This window comes from Dermacentor silvarum, chromosome 9 (genome assembly GCF_013339745.2).
Source record: "Dermacentor silvarum isolate Dsil-2018 chromosome 9, BIME_Dsil_1.4, whole genome shotgun sequence".
NCBI classification, from domain to species: domain Eukaryota; kingdom Metazoa; phylum Arthropoda; class Arachnida; order Ixodida; family Ixodidae; genus Dermacentor; species Dermacentor silvarum.
Genome location: NC_051162.1, coordinates 125,478,318 through 125,490,846, shown reverse-complemented (window position 1 = coordinate 125,490,846; position 12,529 = coordinate 125,478,318). Strand labels below are relative to the sequence as shown.

Sequence of the window (12,529 nt, the reverse complement as noted above, 5' to 3'; positions counted from 1 at the left end):
AAATGGACTGCATGTCATTCTAAAACACAGAGATATTGAACTTAGCAAGTTACAAGAACTTTGACATAGTCCACAATGGGACAAACACACAAAAATACTTTGGAGCCCCTGACGTCAATGACATACCGATGCTATGGCGTTCCGGCATGAAATAAAAAAAAAAAGAACTTTTACCTTTACTTCCTCTTTTAATAATCGACATATTACTGCTGAATTATCAAAAAAGAGTCTTGAAACAACACCTAATTAGACAAAAAGTGAGTTTGCATTTCATTTTAGTGCCCCTTAGGACCCAGGGAAGAACACCGTAGTGAAACATTGATTGCAATGATTGATTAATTGACTTATTGATTGATTCAGCGATATGTCGGAATACGGCAGCCACGGCAGGTAATTGAAGCCGAAATAGTGTAGCGGGCTAGGAACATGCATCGAAATCACTAAAATAAAAAAAAGTAGTAAAACATAAATACTCCAGAAAGTGGATGGGAAAACGGCGCCGCGGTAGCTCAATGGTAAGAGCATCGCACGCGTAATGCGAAGACGTGGGATCGTTCCCCACCTGCGGCAAGTTGTTTTTTCATCCACTTTAATTTCTATGAATTTATCATTTCTTTAATTCACTTCGTCAGTACAAGTAACTTCCCCCTATGTTGTCCTTGGTATCGTTCTTTGTTGGCTTCTTACGATATGATTACTAAGTAGAGTGTTCTTGCAAATATGTTCCACTTAGTTGGTTAAGCCCGCGTGGAACGGAAATAAGATGTTCCACTTAGGAAACTCACGTGGAACAATATTAAGATGGTAGGAAATCTATGATTCTATTACTGGGAGCCACTCGGTGTCGCCTGCAGCATTTGAAATGTAGGAATGAATGCCACGGAACATAACGCTTTTTTTGCATAGTAGTTGGGACCCTCTTCCTAAACGTATAATCCGGTGGTGAATATTTAGAAAGAGGGCAGCTGTATTGGAAAGCCTTATGCCGCAGTTTTGGTCGACCATATTTCCTGTAGCATTTTTTCAATCGCTTTCAAAATTAAGGAATATCAACTTCACAAATTGCCGACTCCCTTAGACTCTGTAGCATCTCCAAAAGAAGGCCTAGAATAGACCATACACTGAATGGGAGATAGTCATGCTTGGTTTCTGAGAGCGTGAGTCGATACGATGGAGGTTGGAGTGAACAAATGATTAGCGAACAGGTCCCTATGCCACGTGATTATGCATACAAGTATCTTCAAATATATGCTGCTGAGCGCGAGGTCGCGGGATCGAATCCCGGCCGCGGGGGCTGCATTTCGATGGAGGCGAAATGCAGAAACGCCCGTATGCTTGCGTTGTAGTGCACGGTAAAGAATCCCAGGTGGCCAAAATTAATCCGGAGCCCTCACACTACGGCGTGGCTCATACTCAGAATTGGCTTTGGCACGTAAAACCCCAGAATTAAGAAGAAGATCTTTAAGTATAAAGTGCAAAAGGACGCCGTCTTGCAGATATAACAACGCGCGCCCGCCCCCCTTGTACCTGACTATAACAAACAAACTCAGTTTTAACGTGTCATACAGACGTTATTGCATTCGCCGTCTTTGCTTCCGTCGCTGTCAAGCGTGTCGGCTTATTTCTCTTTGTATACCTTTCTTATAAGCTAATTAACTTTATGGCTTCAAGACTCGAGGGAATTACCTCATGTTTGTTAGAATGTCAAAAAAATATGCAAAATAAGCTATACCGGAACGAAAGAAGTCTGAGAGTGCAAGCGATTGCTTTCCAGAGTAGTACACGAGACAACGCTAAGGGCCCATGCAGTGTTTGCATACAATTTGTATTAACTTTCCAAAAATGAACTTGAAACTTGAAGCGCTGTGTAAACGCCGCCTGCAATTTGGAAGAGAAATTCGAGAAAACTCTCTAGGTTTGCTAGTTTTCTTTTGATAAGCAGGAATGAAATATGCGTAGAACGCGATCGTCCTGAAGGGCATGAGAGAGCTGTAGCTATGAGAAGCAAACAACTTTATCAAGAGCCAAAGTGTACACGCTTTTTTGTTTTTTCTCGCGAGTGCAAGGTATCGCTCTGTTCAACGTTTCGGAAAATGTCATGCGTGCATGTCGCGTGCACAAAGCAGCAGCAGCACTTGGCAAAACCTCTTACTACACTCTATCTCACCAATTACATGCAGTACAGCGAAAACTATGGCTTTGCTTCAGCCATCCAGAAAGGAAAACCAAAACAAGGCATCACTTCACTGTACGGCTCTTATTACCACTTGACTCTTAATCTCGTTTCGCAAAGGTTTTACTAAGTGGAACACATACTAAGTGGAACACATACTAAGTGGAACAATAGAATCTGTTCGGAGCAAATGACCTTCAGCGGCGGCTCTTCGTTCGGTGGAGGTTCTTGCATCTCCTATACTCCATGCTTAGTCTCGTGGGTCTCACGCAGTAGGTAGAACATGTTTGCTAATATATTCCACCTAATTGGTTGAGCGTACATGGAACAATATTAAGATGTTCGCCTTATTGAATCGTTATGTGGTACGATATTAAGAACGATATAGAGCAACAGGGGCTAGAAGCTCGACCAACGGAAGCGCCAACGCTCAAGGAGATTCGTTTCACACAGACTGCAGTTAGTAAGTGGAACGAAATTTCGGATATGTTTCACTTAGTGCAACTAACGTGCAGCGAGATTGAGGATGTAATAAAATTCTGAACATCGTTCTAGATGGCTTTGTCTAAATAAGCAAAACATATTAGCAAAATATGTTTCGCCTAATAACTGGAACCTATGCAGACCGTTATTAAGATCTCAAACTGAGCGCGAGCTTCACGGGAGGTCTAGTAGTCTGGAATGTACGAGTCCTGCGCCTTTCTCTGGAACACGCAGGCGGTTCTCGTTTCTGATTGGCCTGACACAAGCTCCGTACGGTCCTCTGAACTGCACCGATTTATCGAGAAAGAGTATGCACAGGCACGCGCATGGGCTTGTCGAGATACGAGCTTGCGGTGACACGTAATGCCACACGACTCCCTTTCCGTATACCAACAATCACGCTACTAAACGGGCGCATGCCGTGTCGAGGGAGATAGGAACCGAGGTAAACACGCCGACGTTCGGCACGCTAAAACGCAACGAGCACCGGGTTCCTGTCTTTATCTTGGTCGAGCCAGATGGTCGGTGGAGTGGCCATGTTGTCCCCCCCCCCCCCCAACGCTTTTTCTCTTTTTTTTCTGCTTTTCCTTCTCAGAACGGTAAGTATCGTCGAAAACTCTTGCGAGACAATAAATACTACAGTGGTGGTAGCGTAGCAGTAAACAAAAATAGGAGGAAAAAAGGAGTCGGTAAAGGGGATTGGGAGAGTGCGCCGTCAGGGGGGGGGGGGGGGGGGGTGTTTCCCCTTTTAAGGGGACCACTGCGACAAAATGTGAAAAAAAAGGGAGTCATTGGAGCATCTGATTCGCAATCGTTCTCGAGGGAAAGCCAGTTTTCTTTGATTTTTTTTCTCCTTTTCAGAAATGGTGGTGTCATCGCGAATCCATGCGAGACAAGAAAGAGAACAGCTGTGGTAGCGTTGTTGCGAACACAAATAAAGAAAAAAAAAGTTGGCGAGACTGGTTGGGAAAGGGTACCCTGTTAGCAGGGTTCGTTCGTCCCTTCTATAGGGGAAAATAGAGTAGCAGGGTACGAAAGGGAGTCATAGGGGCACTTGACTAATCTAACCTTTCCAGGCTCTCTGGTAGAAAAGCGAAGGAAATGGTGTTATCAGGGAATGCTTTTTTTTTCTTCTCTTTTTTTGAGAGAAATCTTTTGACGTACTACAGTATTAAAGTCGTGAGCAGGCTCATTGGTGGAGGACTTGTTTCTTCGTTTACATGAGAAAACATTTTTCAAGACACTGTTACGATATAGAGAAGGTTAGTTTCGACATTTAGAAGCGGAGAGTTTTTAGGCACTCTCGAAAATATTCTTCTGCTCTTGCTTCGACCCCTTTCTTGCGGAAATCTTGAGAAATTGACGCCAAAACTTTCTTCTTCAACCGTTGACAAAAATTAAGGCGATACAAGAATAGCGCTCCTCTTGTTGCTTTCGTTTTTGTTGATGTAGGGAGCTGTCAAGTTGTGTGGATTAATTAAACAGCCTACCTCTGGTTAGCAAGAACGACGAGTCTCCGCTATACCTTCGATTAAGTTTGATAATTATACTTGAACTGTTTTTTTCTTTATCCCCATCTACCTTTCTGTTTAATGGCGGTAAACGTGACGAGCAATAATTGTTCATGTAGACTGCCGCGAAAATTAACTTGATTTTATCGAACAGAAACGCATCCGCAGAAAGAGGCGAGCGATGCATAACTGACATCTTTGAGCCGTTGTGCCTTTACACAAACTGAAACGCAGACTTCCTTAATGAAATATTCGGTAAATTACGAATAGTTGAAAGTTGTCCCGGGTCACACACATATTAGGCGGTAATATTAATAGAGGTGCAAGTTTCCACGTTTCATAGGTATCTAAGGGGATCAGCCCCCCCACCCCTTTTTCTGCTTAGAAGTGCACTAACATGCTACGGCCATTAAGGTACACGTATTATACCCTACCGGACAAATGAAACGTGAACACGCTAGGGCTAACTGTAACGCATTCTTTCGTTTGTTTTCCGATCAATACCTGTATTCTGAACATGCTTTCGGCTTGCAAGCTTAGCGTGACGCATCTGACAAATTTACCGACGGCATAAGCATAGCGCAAGATTGTTCCATCGACCTCTTAAAGCGAACAGTTCCACACATGTCTATAACTCCTGTACTGTGAGGTATTACGACGGAATAGCCTGCGATGCGAACCTAAATCGCCACTATACGCCGTCTACTTCCGATACGAACGCCAATCCGAGGTTACGGTTCCCATGAAAAGCGCGCAGCTGCGTGTTTATTGCACGACACTGCAGTGCCGTAGCTCTGCTGCGGAAGAGATAGTTTTGCGACTTCGCGAACACTCGGAGTTAAAACTAGAACGATGATATACAGTCGGACAACGAGAAACCAAAGGAAGGAACGACCGTGGCGCCGCGCTTTGCGCGAGTGGCTGAGGAATCCGAGGCAATCCAAGACGAGAGTACTTTCTGGCCGGAACGAGTCTTCGCCGGTCTTCATACGAAGGTCATCTCGGCGGTGCCGAACGGCGCCACTGTAGATGAGTCTCGCATGGCAGCGTGTACTATACAGTAGCCATCTTTGCGTGAGTTGGTATTTTTTTTTTCTTCGACGCGGAGGGGTTCGTTCAGGAAATGGCCGTTCGGCTGTTCAGTATCCGGTGCAGAAAAATACAAAACGAACCGGATGGGCCACCTCTTATCCTGACTTGTCCGTTTTTGCCGCTTCCTGCAATTGTTTTTCTTTTCTGTGTCACAGCAGGAACTGCATTTGCGTGCCCTTTCCGAGCCTTTCCAACCCTCGCAAGCCCCTGCGTACAACTGCAGTTTCAGGAACTGCCTGATGCGAGGGTGTATATCTGTGTTAGCGATGTTTGAAAGAAACGTCAGCAGTAATAGCACTGTTGGTTGCAATATGGTCGCAATGTGCACCACTGGGCGATGTGGTTGCTCGAAAACGTTTTTTGAGCTGTGTGTACACGTGTACCGACATGGCTTTTGTATTTATTCACTGTTATTGTTAATGAAATTGTCAACTACCAATTAGCCCCTACACCGTGTATCTCTATCGCGTGTGTAGCTTACGTTCCATTCTATCTTCCAGCTATGAAGCCTAAGGCAAGCTTACGCGAATGCCAACCATACTGCTTTTAAAGCCACCTACGAGGGCATTCTGACTATATGAAAGTGAAAGCATCCTCGAAATATAAACAAACATACGCAGTTCAATTCGCATCAAAGGCGATTGAGTTCGATCAGTTATCGGTCTTCGCTTTCGACGTCTCAGATCAGACACTCTTTTAAGCCATGGTTCCTTCTTCGAGAAAAAAAGCAAGGAAAAAAAGCAAAAAAAGCAAAAAAAATGCAATAATAAAAACGTCTGAATTCAAATTGCGGCGAAATGAGGAAAATAGTAATCAGTGACGTCATACGCAGCCTATTCATTATATGATGAGTAAGATGAAAAGAAAACAAATTACGAAATACATATTTAACAATAATTACCGAACGCAGTTCTTTACCTTTATTATTTGCTCTATATGTCCCGCTAAACAAATCTGAGGGCATTTCTTTTCTTTCATCTTGTTTACACGTTTCTTTCACCTTTAGATATTTAGATATGCGACAACACCGTGTTTCACTGTCCTGCTGCAACGCTCATTGGTGACGATATCCTCTTTCACCTCGGATTTCGGCACTGACCGGATCGCAGGGAGCTTAGTCCAGGCTAGTCTAGGCTACAGGGGACCGTCTTCGCATCGCGCTCGGTGCCATGGGAAATCAGAATCCAATACAGAGCCGCTCGCTCCGAGCCAAGCGAGCGAGGCCGACAATCGCGCCTCCAATACGGTCTTCGCGTTCGCGCCATTACAGACGCACACAAACGAACACTAACACACACAAGCATGCGCACGCAATGAACAGACATGGCAGACACACGCACGCTCACACACGTGGCCACGTTCCTCGTTTCGACAGAAGGTTACAAAAGCAACACGTCGGCTAGCTGCTGCTGCTGCTGCTGCTGCTGCTGCCTGCAGCCGAAACCAGCGAAGTAACTGGCGAAAACGAAGCGAAACGAGAGGTGTGCTGCTGAAGCCAGCGCAGACAACTTGTCCCACGGCAAAGGCCCATAGAGCGTCACCTTTCTGATTAGCCCGGCCGCTTGCGCAGCGGGCTTTCGAATCTGTGTTTGTGGTTATTTCAGGTCCGCCCTACAGTACCTTCCTGAAAGTAAGGGAAGTATAAGACGGTCCGCTGTTGCTAGCAGACGAGACAGACGGCCCCCGTCATAGAACCTGAGCGAAGCTACTTAATCACAAGGCCAAGATGGCGGTGCCTTCTAAGCAGCCAAAGGCCTATATGGCCTGAAATTTTTTGTTATTAGACGCGGTACGTTCTCCTAGTAATTTTTTTCTTCTGTCCACATGTCATGGTGTTTCACTCAGCCCAGCACGTCACCTCGATTTTAGTTATTGGTCGCGTGGGACTTTACGTTCTACGGCGATTGCCTCGCGCTGTATAGCTTTTCTCCAGGGACCATCGATGGGCCTGCAATAGGCGATGTTTTCAATCCCTCGAGGAAGATTGCGACAGGTAGGCGAACCAGACATTTTCGCACTTTTTTGGGTGCGCACTGAATCGAAAGGCGGAACTGAGCACAGAGGACGGATGTGTTTTTGTGTTATGCTTGCCTTGCGAGGTTAAAGAAACGAGAAGGAACGTGCGGAAAGTACAGTACGACGTATTGCGCAGCAAATGAGCCAAACAAACAAGGTAAAATAAAGTGGACACCAATACGGAAATATTAAAGTTCAGTTGGTGGACGTTTTGTAGCGTATACAGTTGATTTTATGTTTTGGTGCTGTTGAGTATATAGCGCGCATCACCTTTGCCGGGCCAAAATAGTTACACATCATGATCACATGCCAATTTGGCAGAGTTGGTGACGTGAATGTAATTGAATATCAGGCCCGATTTTTTCCAGGGGTGAAATATTTATACGAAAACAGAATCACACCTATTTCGGTAGAGTGATCTCGATGAATAACAAATAATTACTGCGGTGAGACATGAATAAACGAGAGATGCGCCAATTTAGCCACTTCACGGTCAGATGCGAGTGATGCTCAGATATTGTTGTCCGGTAAAGCAGGCAATTTCTTTATTAAACTTCCGCCTGACAGGAAACTTCAATAACCCGAGGTGTCACAGTTGAGGGCGACGTTTTCGATACCGAGATGACGGTTTCGCGCAAACATTGATTAGGAAACAGCGTGTCTGCAAAGCGCCCTCTTGTGTTCTACCTCCGCCGAACAAAAAGAAAATAGAGAGACAATGCAAAATGAAATTACATATAGGATATGTGCTGGGTCTTCGAAAGATTCTCATTTCTTAAGAAAAAACGAAACTTGTATACTTTCCTATTTTTTTCTGCCGAAGCTTCTTTGTTTCATTATAACCCTTTAGCGGGTGATGGCTTTCGAGAACGGGATCTGAACATTATCGGCAACGAAAGCATCGGGGGTTCTCGGAATTCGAGGTTGTAATGGTCTTTTACCGCATGAGAGAACATCGATCTTTTTCGTAGCCTCGAGAAGTGACATGGCTGCTACGCCGAGATCTATTTTTGTCATTTTCTTAGAAACGCGGAATGTCATGCAAATAAGGCGTTGGCGCGGCGTCGCCCGTGAGTCTAAAGAGGGTAAACTACTTGAGCGGTAATCGCACTACATGAGGGGTATTTATCGAGGGTCCTTGCAAAATTTCTGAATACTGCAATGGGCTTGGTTACGGATATCTGTAGTCGACTACCGACGCCATCGAGAAAGCCCCGTAAAACCCCAGAAAGAAGAAGAAGAGAAAGCCTCTTGTTTGTTTATGCTAATTAGGCTACTGCGAAAGCGCGTCGAGAATTAAACGAAACAGTTTTAGTTGCAAGAACACTCCCTGTATGTTTGCGGATTCTGGTTTCTAATATCCGGCCGCAAGGGACGTCAGGGCACTGATTTGCATTTCAACAAAACACATAAGTACGAAAAAAGAAAATCAGGAAAGTTAACCTTGGCTATGCCTGGTTGGCTACCCTAAACTTGGCGAACGGAGAAGTGGGAAAGACAGATTAGAAAAAGGAGAGTCACAGAGGAACGTTCTCTGACAGTAACTGCCAGTCGTGTCGTCTAGTCGCCTTCAAAGAGTATTTCATCAAATTTTGCTTATCACTGCACTTATAGAATGGGGAAACGTCTAAGAGTGCCCAGAAATACTGTCAAAAGTTTTGAACTGTTTTCTAATAATCAGCCGCGCAGGGTGTTATTGCAACTGATCAGTATTTCGTGAAAACATGCTTTTTCCTGGACGTATAAAATGAAGTAACCTTGAAAACCTTCCAGAGATACTGTAAAAAAAGTTTTAAAAGAAATTAAGACAAATGGATCTGCAGGTTCCTAAGTACTAGAGTGAAAGAAGGATTGCGAACAATTCGTGTCCAGAAATATGGTCTACCATCCGTTGATATCAAATTTTCACATATATTGTCATGCCACTCGTTCATAGATGCATACCTAATTCTATGTCAAGAACGTTTGTAGATTATGACATCCAACTAAATCGCAAAAACAAGAGGCGCTTTCGTTACAAAAATAAGGTCTGCTTGTCTTTCGCAGCTCTTGTCACTGTTCTTTACGCTACAGATATTTTTACTTTAAGGGTTTCACATTACCAAAAAACAAAAATCATTATCCACTTAAATTGGACTGCATAGTTTTATTTACATCCTATACAGGATCATGAAAAACATTTGTGTGCTTTTAATCGAAATGACAATAAAAGAAATACATGTAGTCGCCTATAAAGGTTGCGGCTACTCCTTTACAGAAATTGGTAATTTTATTAAGAGAAATATATTAAAATAAGAAGTAATGTCATGGATTAGAAAAGGCTTCTCTTAAATATCACTGCACGGTACCGAGCATGCTGACATCTTTCGTAACAGCTAAGCAAGGGAACTGTTTACACTTGAGGTTAAATTATCATAATACCACGCCGGTACATGGCAAAAATGTACATGAGTGGCAAAAAATAGCGGGAGAAAATAGCTGCATCGCGGCCGGCTGACTTGAATGTAAGGCCGCGGGGTTTCTGCTTTCTGTGCTCTTGCATAAATTGATCTGCTTAACTTCACTCGCCTAACCTAACCTTACGTTTACATAAGTCAGTGACCGAAGCCAAAGCGCCCGATAATACGTCCGACCTGCGTCGATGACCAATGAAAAGAAAAATATGAATAAGCTTTAGTTCAGACAGGTAGCGGGCATTTTCATCGCTGAGAGCTAACTTGCAATATCGTAATACCCGAGTTTTATATCTTCGCGGAAAGGGGTGTGAATACGGTGCCCTCTCTTCAACGAGGACAGTGTTATAGTTATTGTTTGTTTGTTCATTGTTGCAAAGCTGTGTTGGAGATTGACATTGCATACAGTGGAATCGCTCTTACACGTTGAAAGGGGGCGGCAACATGGAAAACATGTTTTTCGTGCTCAAGTGAATGCAATCCGCCGGCATTGTGCGGAGAACAGAGTGTTTAGTCGACGCTATGTTTGCGCGAGGTTTGCTTCCATGTTCGTCCAGCAGTGAAGTGAAATGTGTTGACTCTAGAGCTGCGCGCAGATATTGGTGCCTAAAGGCCGCGCTTATCATAAATTGAGATTGTAACAATCTAGACTGCATTTCAGAGTAACGACAGCAGCACCAATGACACGATCAACAAAATAATGAACGGCGATGTATAAGTTATACAGGGTCCTCAAGGTTAATGTATGCGTAATAGTAATAAAAAGGGATATGGCACGCCGAAACAAATGCTGCCTGCACAGATCTGCTTTACGCTTCAGCATGCGCAATTTTTGCGAACAAGAAGAGTCAGCAAATACACATTTAACGAAGATGTGGTATCTACATTTTTATATTTAATGATTGTGTCACGTGTTTGTATTGGAAACTCGAACACAATAGCGCTCGAAGACAACTCCATTGTGTGTGGCAGTTCTAAAGCGTTTGTGTTCCGAGTATTCATAAATGAATTTAAAGCTCAGTAAGCTAATTTTGTAATGAGAAGCGGCAGTTCTGATATGAAGACGAACCATGTGCACCACAGGTTGCAGCCGATCACAGGGAAATGAGAAAGCCAAGGAAGAGCCAGTGTGCAACAGTTATCTTTTCCGCCCGTCTTCTAGACGCTCGCGATGTCCTTGTATAACAAAATGGTTTATGTCAAATGAGCATGGGTTCATTTCTGTGTCGGTACTCCAGGCTCTGAAATCGAAATTAGTGCATCGAGCGCCAAAATTCACGATGAATATCTCGGGAGGAAAACGCTTTATACGTGTCAAATAAAATAGACTTGTCCTCCAATACGTTCGTCTTCACGTTTCTGATATAAGTTTCTGAGTAGCTACTATAGCTTGTTTAATAAATATATCGATAGTGTAACCGTGAGGACCCTGTACAATTTGGAAATTAGAGCCATTTTTCTCGTTGTTCGTAAATGTAATTGAGATTAGTACACTTTCAGGTCATCATGATGGCGTGCTTACAGGACTAATATCAGAGCGTTCCTCTAGTCAGCACTTTGCACTTCACTGTTGGACGAAAATTGATGCAAATCTTGTGCTTTTAAAGATGGCGTCGACTGAACACATCGGTCTGTCGCCAAGTTCCAGTGAAACGCGCTAACAAATGGAAAGCTTCTCATTCCTTTGCTCAGACAATTTCCGTTTTTACGCAGCTGGCGAGCTGGAGAACCTTAATTCCGACTGGAAAGACTGTACAATTAAGAAAAACAAAAATACTAATTTGAGATTGCAACAAGTTCGAACAACGGGCTCGAGATCCTTCCGCGACATCCGCAATCTGACCAACAGGTTTCCCAGATAACCTGCCGCCTACGTTCTTTGTACTCTTTTTTTTTTCGCTCTGGTAATTATGCAGCAAGGTGCACCATGGAGCTTGTCCACCCAGAAATTACCATAGCTGAAACGCTAGACCCCAAGAAAATTGAATCTCCCGCTCTCATTTTCATCTCACGAAAACTTTCCGCGAAAGAAGTTGCGAAGTTTGCGTTGTCGAAATATGTTGTCAGATATCTTAGGTACGTATTTTTTTAATGGTTTTGTGGCTGAGATGTATAACTTTTTTGCATACATAAAGACAAAACTTAGAAGACACACTGGACTTGCTTGAAGGTGTAATGAAAAAACACTTAGGTGACGCAGATGGACGCGTAAGTTTTCTTTTCTCAGAACAAGTGCCCATGTACCTTGTTTCTTGCCGATCTATAATGCGCAAAGAATAGCGCACGACTTTCTGTGCCTGCGCATTCATCAAAATACGCATAGACACGCACGTATACATGTAGAGACGTCGCACACGCAAGTCACCAAAATACACAAACAACACATTCGCATATTAATAGAAACACAGAAGCAAAATCCCACACACGCAACGCACGCGTGAAAATATGGACAAGAAATCCCGTTCACAAACCTGTACGTACGAACAAATGTCAGCATACACGAGAACACAGTTGAACAAAAAATCCCGCGCCTTTCCACTGCAGTGAATGTGGATTACCAGCGAAGCAGTTTAGCACACGACATAGAGGTGACATGTGAAAAATGTTAGGCCTAACGTTAAGAGACAGGAAGAGAGTGGTGTGGATCAGAGAACAAACGGGAATAGCCGATATTCTAGTTGACAGTAAGCGGAAAAAATGGAGCTAGCAGGCCATGTAATGTGTAGGATGGATAACCGTTGGACCATTAGAGTTACAGAAAGAGTTGCTCGCTACGTAGATGCGTCGAAATACCCGGGCAA

The 12,529-nt window shown here is 43.8% G+C and overlaps 1 protein-coding gene and 1 non-coding gene across 3 annotated transcripts in view; one reads left to right on the top strand and one right to left on the bottom strand.

The window, feature by feature from the left end:
• Positions 1 to 12,529, bottom strand: part of LOC119464248 (toxin Tbo-IT2-like) — a 328,743-nt gene that overhangs the window by 115,014 nt on the left and 201,200 nt on the right. The gene's annotated exons all lie outside the window — the stretch shown is intronic.
• On the top strand, positions 499 to 570 carry Trnat-cgu (transfer RNA threonine (anticodon CGU)). The gene has a single exon. It is a non-coding gene; the product is annotated as a tRNA-Thr (tRNA).